This window comes from Camelina sativa, chromosome 8 (assembly GCF_030686135.1).
Source record: "Camelina sativa cultivar CO46 ecotype springtype chromosome 8, ASM3068613v1".
NCBI classification, from domain to species: domain Eukaryota; kingdom Viridiplantae; phylum Streptophyta; class Magnoliopsida; order Brassicales; family Brassicaceae; genus Camelina; species Camelina sativa.
Window position 1 is genome coordinate 9,356,919 of NC_141887.1, and position 9,355 is coordinate 9,366,273.

Below are 9,355 nucleotides of genomic sequence, written 5' to 3' on the forward strand. Positions count from 1 at the left end.
CCTAGCAAATCCGGTTTATCCGGCTGTCGCAACGGTAAGGCATAAATTATAGCTACATCTTCCGGTACAAACGTAACCGTAAGCTGAGCCATATCCCAGGAATTAGAACTCTAGTCAATAAAATTTGTAACTCGGAGCAGAGGACCAGTAGGTGATCCTTTGCACAGTGCTGGTCTCGGAGATTGAGCAGGGATCCATGGGTCAGTCCATACAGAAATGGAGGCACCAGATCCTACCCGTTTAATAAGTCCTTTATTAACCATAGAGCGAGCAGAAACTATACTCCGCCACCCATAAAATGGCAAGTAAGATTTAATTGGATCTAAAGGATCAAAATGCCGATAGTGTCGGCCTTTAAACAACCGTGCAAAAAGTGACTCTGGTACTGTGATTAAACGCCAAAGCTGCTTTGCCAGCAGAGCGGTGTTATAATCATCCAAGCATCGGAAACCTAAACCTCCTGCATCTTTACCATTACATAATTTATCCCACGCCACCTAGTGTAGCCCTCGTGTTTGTCCAGATGAGCTCCACCAAAAATTAGAAATTGCACTAGCCAACTTCCTAGTAACCATGTTATGTAGTCGGAAACACGACATCACAAAAGTAGGAACAGACGTAGCAACGAACTTGATCATAACCTCCTTACCACCTTTTGATAAAAGCCTAGCCGGCCACCCACTTGCCCATGCTTGCAATCTGTCCTGAACGAAAGAAATGATTTTCGTCTTAGCCTCTCCCAGACTTTCCGGGATAACTAAGTAAGATGCCATACCACCCACAGTTATGATCCCCAGAACCCCTTTTAACTCTTCCCTGAGCCTATTATGCACCGTGTGGCCAAACTGGACCGAGGACTTCTGAAAATAGATTTGTTGGCCAGGAACCCATTCATACCTATGAAGGATCCCTAATACCACCTCACATTGCTCCTTCGTGGCCCGACAGAAAAAGAGACTGTCATCCACAAATAAGAGATGGGAAATGGCGGGACTAGCAGTCGAAACCTTGATCTCAGTAAGAAGTGTCAGCCGTTCTGCTGTCCGAAAATGTGTGATAAGCACTTCCGTACAAAAAATAAAGAGGTAAGGCGACAAAGGGCCCTCGACAAGGAATAATCGATCCATATGCCTGCCCATTAAGCAAGACCTTGTATTGAACCTACTTTACACAGCACATAATCCAGGATATCCATGTCTCACAAAACCCGAACTGCCTGAGCAAGTGTTCGACAAAGGACCACTCTACCCGGTCATAGGCCTTACTCATATCCGTTTTTATAGCCATGAACTTCCCCTTACAAGAGGGGTTGGTTCGTAGACAGTGAAACATTTCCTAAGCAATCAAAATGTTATCCAAATTTAAGTGACCCTCTACAAATGCCGATTGTGTTTCGGAGACAAGAGATGGTAAAATAGTGCGAAGTCGCTGGCTCAGAACCTTAGATATAATTTTATAACCAACGTTGCATAGGCTAATAGGCCGTAACTCTATCATCCTCGTTGGCGTATCCACCTTTGGGATAAGACAAATATTTGTCACATTGAGCCTTTTATCGAAATCCCCATATCGCAAGAAGGAATTGACCAAAAGCACCAGATCTGCTTTAACCGTAGCCCAAGCTTTCTGGTAAAAAAGGGCAGTCATCCCATCCGGTCCCGGAGCCTTATCCGGATGCATCAGGAACAGTGCCAGTTTAATCTCCTGTTTTGTAACCTCTCAAGTTAAAAATTCATTTGTCCCCAAAGAAATAATTGGCTGAACCTCGTCTAACATTTCTTCAAAATCGGAAGGGTCCAAAGATGTAAATAAATCCTGAAAATAAGAGACCGCAATATGTTGGATATCACTCTCCTCCGTCATCCAATTACCATGCTGGTCATGGAGACCAACAATACGGTTCCGAACACGTCGTTGTTATGTCTGAGCATGGAAATAGCTAGTATTATGGTCACCAAGCCGCATCCACCGACTCCTGTTTTTTTGGTACCAATACACCTCCTCATCTTTATACGTCTCAAGTAAGCTCCGCAAGTTCATCAACTGAAGTAGCATCATTTTCCTGAGCCACCGCTAATTTGGAATTTATATCCTCAATTGACTCCCGCCCATAAGGTAATTGCTCTTTCCTCCATCGAGAAATAGCACGGCGACATTTGGTAATTTTATCCACCAGGGTGGAAGAGGGTACGCCCCGTCGTAGCCTCCCAACCCTCAGTAACAACATCAATGAAATGTTAAAATAAGAAAAAAAATATTATAATTTTTTTATTAGTGGTAATAATATAATTCAAATTTTCTTTTAAACTGATCATAGTTTAAAGTTTTAAATGTGTTGATGAGTTTAAGACTGGAAGTAAATTTTATATTCATGGTAGAATAAAACAAAATTTATGTAATTGAATTTATAAAATTTTAAATAGGAAAAAAAATTGAAAGTGAAATATTAGTTTATACTATGATCAAAAAAGAAAACAAATTTGATACTTCATAAATTGAATCAAATATTTTTATTCCAAATTCATGTATTGAAATATAGTAACTAAAGAGAAAGTAGTTATAATATGTCTTGAAAGTCAATTTACAGTCTAATATATTTTTTATGTTAGCCAATAGAATGTGGAAAAGCGTATATATCAAAAGGCAACAAGTTCATCATAGATAATAAAGAAAGAATCTATATTATGAGTAAGTAATATATCAAAAGGCAACAACTTCTAGAGAGGCTTAGAAGTTAGAACATGTTGATGTATTCTTTAAAAATGTTGATGCATCATGAAACTGACTTTCTTTGTGGTGTATGAATGAATGATGTATGGAATGAATAGAAGTCAGGGTGTTTCAATTCCCCTTATGCAGTTGCAGTATAAGAGGTGTCAATCCTATCTGAGTGATTGTGAACAATTAAGATGTACATATGAGTCTAAGTCAAGCCAATTGTAAAGATTGTTTGTCACTAACAATCCTAAAATGAGATATGAAATGCAGAAAGTAAAAACAACTAGAACAGGATACTAAATGCAAACAGAACAAACAACTTAAAGCTATAATGAAACTAGAACAAAGATAGAAACTATGCTAATGAACTAATGCAAGACAAGTAATGAACAAGAAACTATGTGAATGCAAAAGAAATGAAACAGGAATGAAACAAGACAATCACAAATCAAAAACACAAGTTCTGGGGATGAACTCGAGCAGCACTCGACCGAGTGTAGGTCGAGTACGTGGTCGAGCTAGACTTAAACGTGAAAACAGAGCAACACAAGAAAAACAGAGCAATGCTAAAACCAATCAAACAACAAGCAAGCAATGATATTTAGACTAGGATTTCAATAAACAAAGAAGGCCTTGAGGAGGGATTCATGGGCTGAGCTAATCATTGTGGTTATCTAACTTGGTCAACAAATCTCAAGCAAACATTGAGCTGATCTCTAGACATACTATTCTAATACATGTTTAATCCACTCTCATGGCAAGAAACAATCAAACCTATGCAATTCTAGACTTGTTCTCACAAAGAAAAGAATCTACACAAGCAGGCATTAAGCAATACATCTCAAACCAAACAAGACTCCTAATCTCTTAGCAAGCCTAATGGTAAGCTCTAGATCTAGCCTTATCTATGCTCCTTAGACGTTGGTGTGATGCTAAGATGCTTGAAATCAAACCCTACCCTCTCAGATATAGGATCAGCATTAAGATCATCTAGCCTAGAAGAGATCTACAACAATCAAGCTTGACCAAATCAAACAAACCACAAGATCAACCCAGCCTAACCCATCCTCAAGGTCCTAAACAAACTACTCACAAGAACACATGGTGAAATATGTCAAAAACCCAGAAAATAATGAAACTTGCATCATTAGAAAGATGAAACAGAGATCTACAATATTGATGAAGGAATAAAACTCGAAATCTTAATACTTTGAAAGTTATGAAACAAACAAAATATAAGAATCTAGTCTTTGTCTCTCAAACAAGTACAAAATCTAAAATAAAAGAAAAGTGCAAAAGGAATAATATCTAAAAAAGGTAAAAACTAGGTTTTAGACTCTCTAAAAAGCTGGACTCTTTTTGTGGCTGCAGGTACAAGGGCTTTATATAGAGGGTGAGGTGGAAGCCCTAAAAATACAAAAAGTCAAAGTAGTCAACGGCTCGGTCAACTCGACCAGTGCTCGGTCGAGTGGCTGGTCGAGCTGGCTTCTCTCGTGCGTTCTCCACTCGGTCGAGTCCTCCTCAGCACACGGTCGAGTGGTGGTCGAGTGGTGCGGTCGAGTTGGACTCCGGACCTTGATTCTACAGCCTTAACTCTCTTGTTTTCTCCTCAGGATTGCTTCACTTCTCCTCAGCATTGCTTCCATGCTCCTTAAGCTCCAAAATCACCTGTTTATACATGAAAATATGCAAATGCAATGCAACTATACTCTAATGCATGATTAGTCCTAAAGCTACACAATAATGGCCTAAATGGATAGCAAAAGATGCAAAAGTTGTGAATAAACTAAGGGAAAACAAGGTAAAATATATGAACATCACATCACCAAAAAATAAAAATGTATCGAGAGTAAAACCAAAGATTTGTTTCATCCTCTTATGATAAACCATGAAGATATGAACATATGGTTTAGGCGCTAAAATTTTCTCAACAATCTGTAGGGTTGTAAAAGTTACTAGGAATTTGGTTAACATTGTAGAGAAATTCATGAAAATGAGACCTTAGAGAAATAAAATTTTCTACATGAAAAAGATCAGAGTTTTGTTCACTATCAAATGAAAGATAGTTAAATCAATGATATAATGTTGGTTGAGGAAAATAAAGATAGAAAAGAAAAAGATATTAAATTAAATTCTAAAGTTATATTCAAGAAATTGAATAGCTAACAGGAAGGGAAGCTGTCTATCTAAATCATAACCATTAAAGAGTTAACCAAGTTGCATAAAAATATTTTTGATAAAATTTAAGAGTCACATGGTATTTAGTTGAGAAGCTTAAATATAAATATATCTAAATACCTAAGTTTTAGACAAGAATTGTAGGATGTTTAAAAGTTTTTATCTACCAATCAAATGTGCAAATGGTATAATTATTTTACTTCCTAAAAAAATATGCTAATAGTTTTCGTCTATAAAAATCACTTTAGAATAAGATTTAGCTTTAAAGAAAATTTAGTATTGTTTGTTTCCTCACAAAAAAAGCTTAGTTTTGTTTGTTAATATATAATTTTTAATCTTTCAAATATGAAAATCTAAAAAACATAGAAAGTATTGCAATAAATGTATATATATAGATAGAAATAAACCCGCACTAGTTGTATTTTGTGAGGAAACTATTTGAAAATAAATTACTAAAACTTAAAAATATAATAATGCACATGCATAAATTAAAATCTTTGACATCTCATTCATTGTATGAAACAAATGAGTTTGTAGAAAAGTACATGACATACATTATTAGATTTCATGCCAGGTTTAAACGTTTGACCATATCATTTACATAAAAGTAAGGTTTCACCATAAATTACTGTGGGAGGAGGCTAAATCCTTTTCGGGGAGTTATCTGCATCCCCCGCCGATTTTGGAGGACAAAAATTCTTATCCTCGCTGCCAGGTTGATGGTTCTTGAAAAGGCTCAGACCCACTTCAGGGTCTGGGTTGGTGGTATTGTAATGGTGAAGATTTGAGGCTTCTCCTGGCAGCACGAAGTCTTAGACGCGGTCCTACACCCTTACACGCGGAGTTACAAGCTCTGATCTGGGCCATGGAATCACTGCTGGCGGCTGGGGTCGATTGTCAAGCATATGAGACGGATTATGCATAGTTAGTAGCAATAGTGCAGACCCCTGATGATTGGCCCTCTTTCTCGAAGCAATTGGACGATTTATCTTTGCTCATTTCATCTTTCCCTTCTTTCACCCTATCTAGGATCCCACGAGAGTCCAATGTAAGGGCAGATTGTCTTGCCCGTTTTTCAAGATCTTTAATTTCTGAAACTTCTTTTGTAAATTCTTACCTTCCGAATGGGCAACCAATCTTGGGGTTCTCTTTTAATTTATTTAATGTTTGGTTGAAAAAAAAAAGTAAGGTTTCACTCTCTCCTTATTAGTCCACTTGGAAATTCAACTTTAACAAAAATATTTACATTAAACCACAAATTAAAAAACATTTAATCTTGACATTTAACTTATATTTCAATATAAAACTAAAATCATATAAATTATGCATTAACTATATTTCTCCACTCAATTGTATTAAAACAAATCATAAACTAGAATTGTAACTCCCATTTTTCTAAATGTAAATTGTCACCACTTCTCTTCCTATAAATACTCATTCTCTAATTCTCTTAGTCTCTCATTCTCTCATCCTCTTCCACTATATCTCAAATCTTTCTTTTTTTTGTGTTTTTTTTTGTTATTGTTGTTGTATGGGTTAAAAAATCAATTCAAATATCATTGCAAAATCTTAATTCTAAATTTTAGTTTTAGAGTTTGTATGATATGTATATCTTAGATTTTTTTTTCTGTTTGAAAAGGTTTATCTCCATTGTCTATTTTAGATTAGCATCTTATAAGTCATTACTTTTCATACTCTTCTACAATATTCACCACACAATAAAGTCATGAAGTTGAAAAGATTCATCTCTAATTCTCTATTATGTACTCCAGTTATCTCACATATTAATGTATAATTATTAGTAATTCATAAAGATCAATATAATAATATTTAAAGATTAATATAATTATCCATTTATAAAGTCTATTTTTTCTGTAAAGTCTAAAAAAATTATTTCCTTATTTTAGAAAGGGGTGAATGAATCCCACCAAAAAAAAGGGAGGGGGGGGGGGGGGGGGGGTGAACCCCAATAAGGCAACAATTCTACATATTCATTCCTCCCACTATGTTATTTATCTTTTCAAAGAACATATTTTTTAATTATTTTGGTTAGCTAAACTTATAGTCACACACATATATACATCTATATATATATATATTGTTTTAAACTTTGAATGAGGAGTATTTTATACACAATAAGCATAGTTACTTAATTTTTTTGATAATTTTATTTGGTTCAATTTTACTATACCACAGTCTTATGTTTACAATGTCATTAAGAAAAACTCTTTAAATCAATTTTTAACCTCTATAAAACATGATAAACATATATTCACTCATATTAGGAAAATGTTTAAACTTCTATATTATTATTTATATTAATAGTGCTTATCAATTTGTAATTATATTTTTTTGTAGTATTTGTTAATTTTTGTTCTACACAAAAAGTTATATATTTTAAATTTTGTATAATAAATAATCATGCCAAAAAATATTAACACAAGTGTAGGGTTTAACTACATATCATTGCTACAAAAAAGTTTGAGATTCATATTTTAGTAGAAAAAGCAAATATCCTTCTTTGATGTTATTGTTAATAAAAAAAAAGAATATTTTATTTTAACAAAATACAAAATTCAGAAATATAATAAAATTATTATGCATTCAGCCATGCATTGCATGGAGTAAGTACCTAGTAATCATTGAAAGTAAGCATGGGCTTTCGGTTAACCGTTTGACTTTTGTTTCGGTTAGTTTGGGTATGGTAAGTAAATAATCATTCGGGTATTCTGTAACATCCCGAACCCAATTTTGGATGGGTGTCGATCGACACGAAGGAGGGTGTCGGTTGACACCAAAGAGGGTGTCGGTCGACCACTAAATTTCTGGTTGTTTGGTTTGTTTCAAAATCGATCGGTTTGGCTTGGTCTGGGTTGAAAATTCTATGGCTCGTTTAAAAAGGCTCGAGCAGCCACTTGTTTTGGGGTTTTTGTCTTTTGTCGCTTCTAGAGAAAGAGGAAATAGAGAGAATTGCTTTGGGTTCTTGATCTAGATTCAAAAGGAGAAGGTTAAAGAGAGTTAAGAGGAGCATAAGGGATTGTTTTGGTGTTGTCAAGGAGAGGAGAAGCAGATCAGTAGCTTCCTGGGCATGATTAAGTTGTTGTGGTGTGGTTCTTGCTGTTCTTCATCTCAATCTTCTCTTTTTGGTAAGGTGAGTGCATGACCATGACTGATCTAAGCCTGAGAATCATTTCTTTTGCTTGATTTATGGTTTTTTGTGGTGTATTCTTGTGAGGTTTTGGTTTCGGTTGTGGTTCCCATGAGTTTCCAGGGCTTTTGGATGAGTTTCGGATGATTTGGAGCAGATGGAAAACGGTTCTTTGACTTTAGGCTTCGAGCAGAACGTGTTTGCAGAGCCGGTGTCGGTCGAGACTAGAGGGGTGTCGGTCGACGCCAACCTTTTCAGCAGGCTTCTGATGCTTGTTTTCCTTGTTTGTTGTGTTTTTTTGTTGTTTGTTAAACATTGGTTTCTCAGGTGCTTTTGTGTATAACCCAATAGATGGGAGGATTGCCTCACAAAGTATTTGTCATAATACTTACGCATCTCAATTGTTGTTTGTGGTTTGTAGGTATGTGACAGGGAATCATGGCGATGAGGAGGAGGATGATCTAGGGTCTCGTTTGTGTGTTGTTGGTTATATTGTTTATATTGGAACCTTGGATATGAATATGCTAGTTTGTTGGTTACAATGGTTAGAAATGTTATTGTGTGGATTATTTATTGGAGTAGGCTATGTGTTATATTTCCGTTGTGCATGTTATTGAATGTTGGTATTTTGGTTGGTTACTGATGTTTGTGTTGTTGGTTTAATTAAGTAGTATGGGATACTTAATTATATATTATTAAAAAAAACAGGTTGGGTTGCTTCAGTTTGGTATCAGAGCCCTTACAGTTTAGGATGGGTTAATGTATGGGTTAGAGCGGTTTAGTGAGGCGGTCTACGATTAGTAGTATTCAGGTTGTTGAGGAGTTTGAGGATGTTTTCCAGTCGTTGTAGGGGTTACCACCATTTCGGTCTGATCCCTTCACGATTGAGATGCATCCGGGGACGACGCCATTATCCAAGGCGCCTTACAGGATGGCTTCAGCAGATATGGCATAGCTGAAGAAGCAGTTGGAAGATCTTTTGGGAAAGGGATTTATCCGTCGGAGCGTGTCACCGTGGGGAGCGCCAATGTTGTTTGTTAAGAAGAAGGACGGGAGTTTCTGCTTGTGCATTGATTATCGAGGTCTAATGCGGGTCATTGTGAAGAACAAATACCCTCTTCCCAGGATCAATGAGTTGTTGGATCACCTGAGGGGTGCCACTTGGTTCTCTAAGATTGATCTATCATCGGGTTACCATCAGATTCCAATAGATGAGGCAGATGTGAGGAAGACTGCATTCAAAACGAGGTATGGGCATTACGAGTTCATGGTGATGCCTTTTGGGTTGACAAACACGTCAACAGCGTTTAT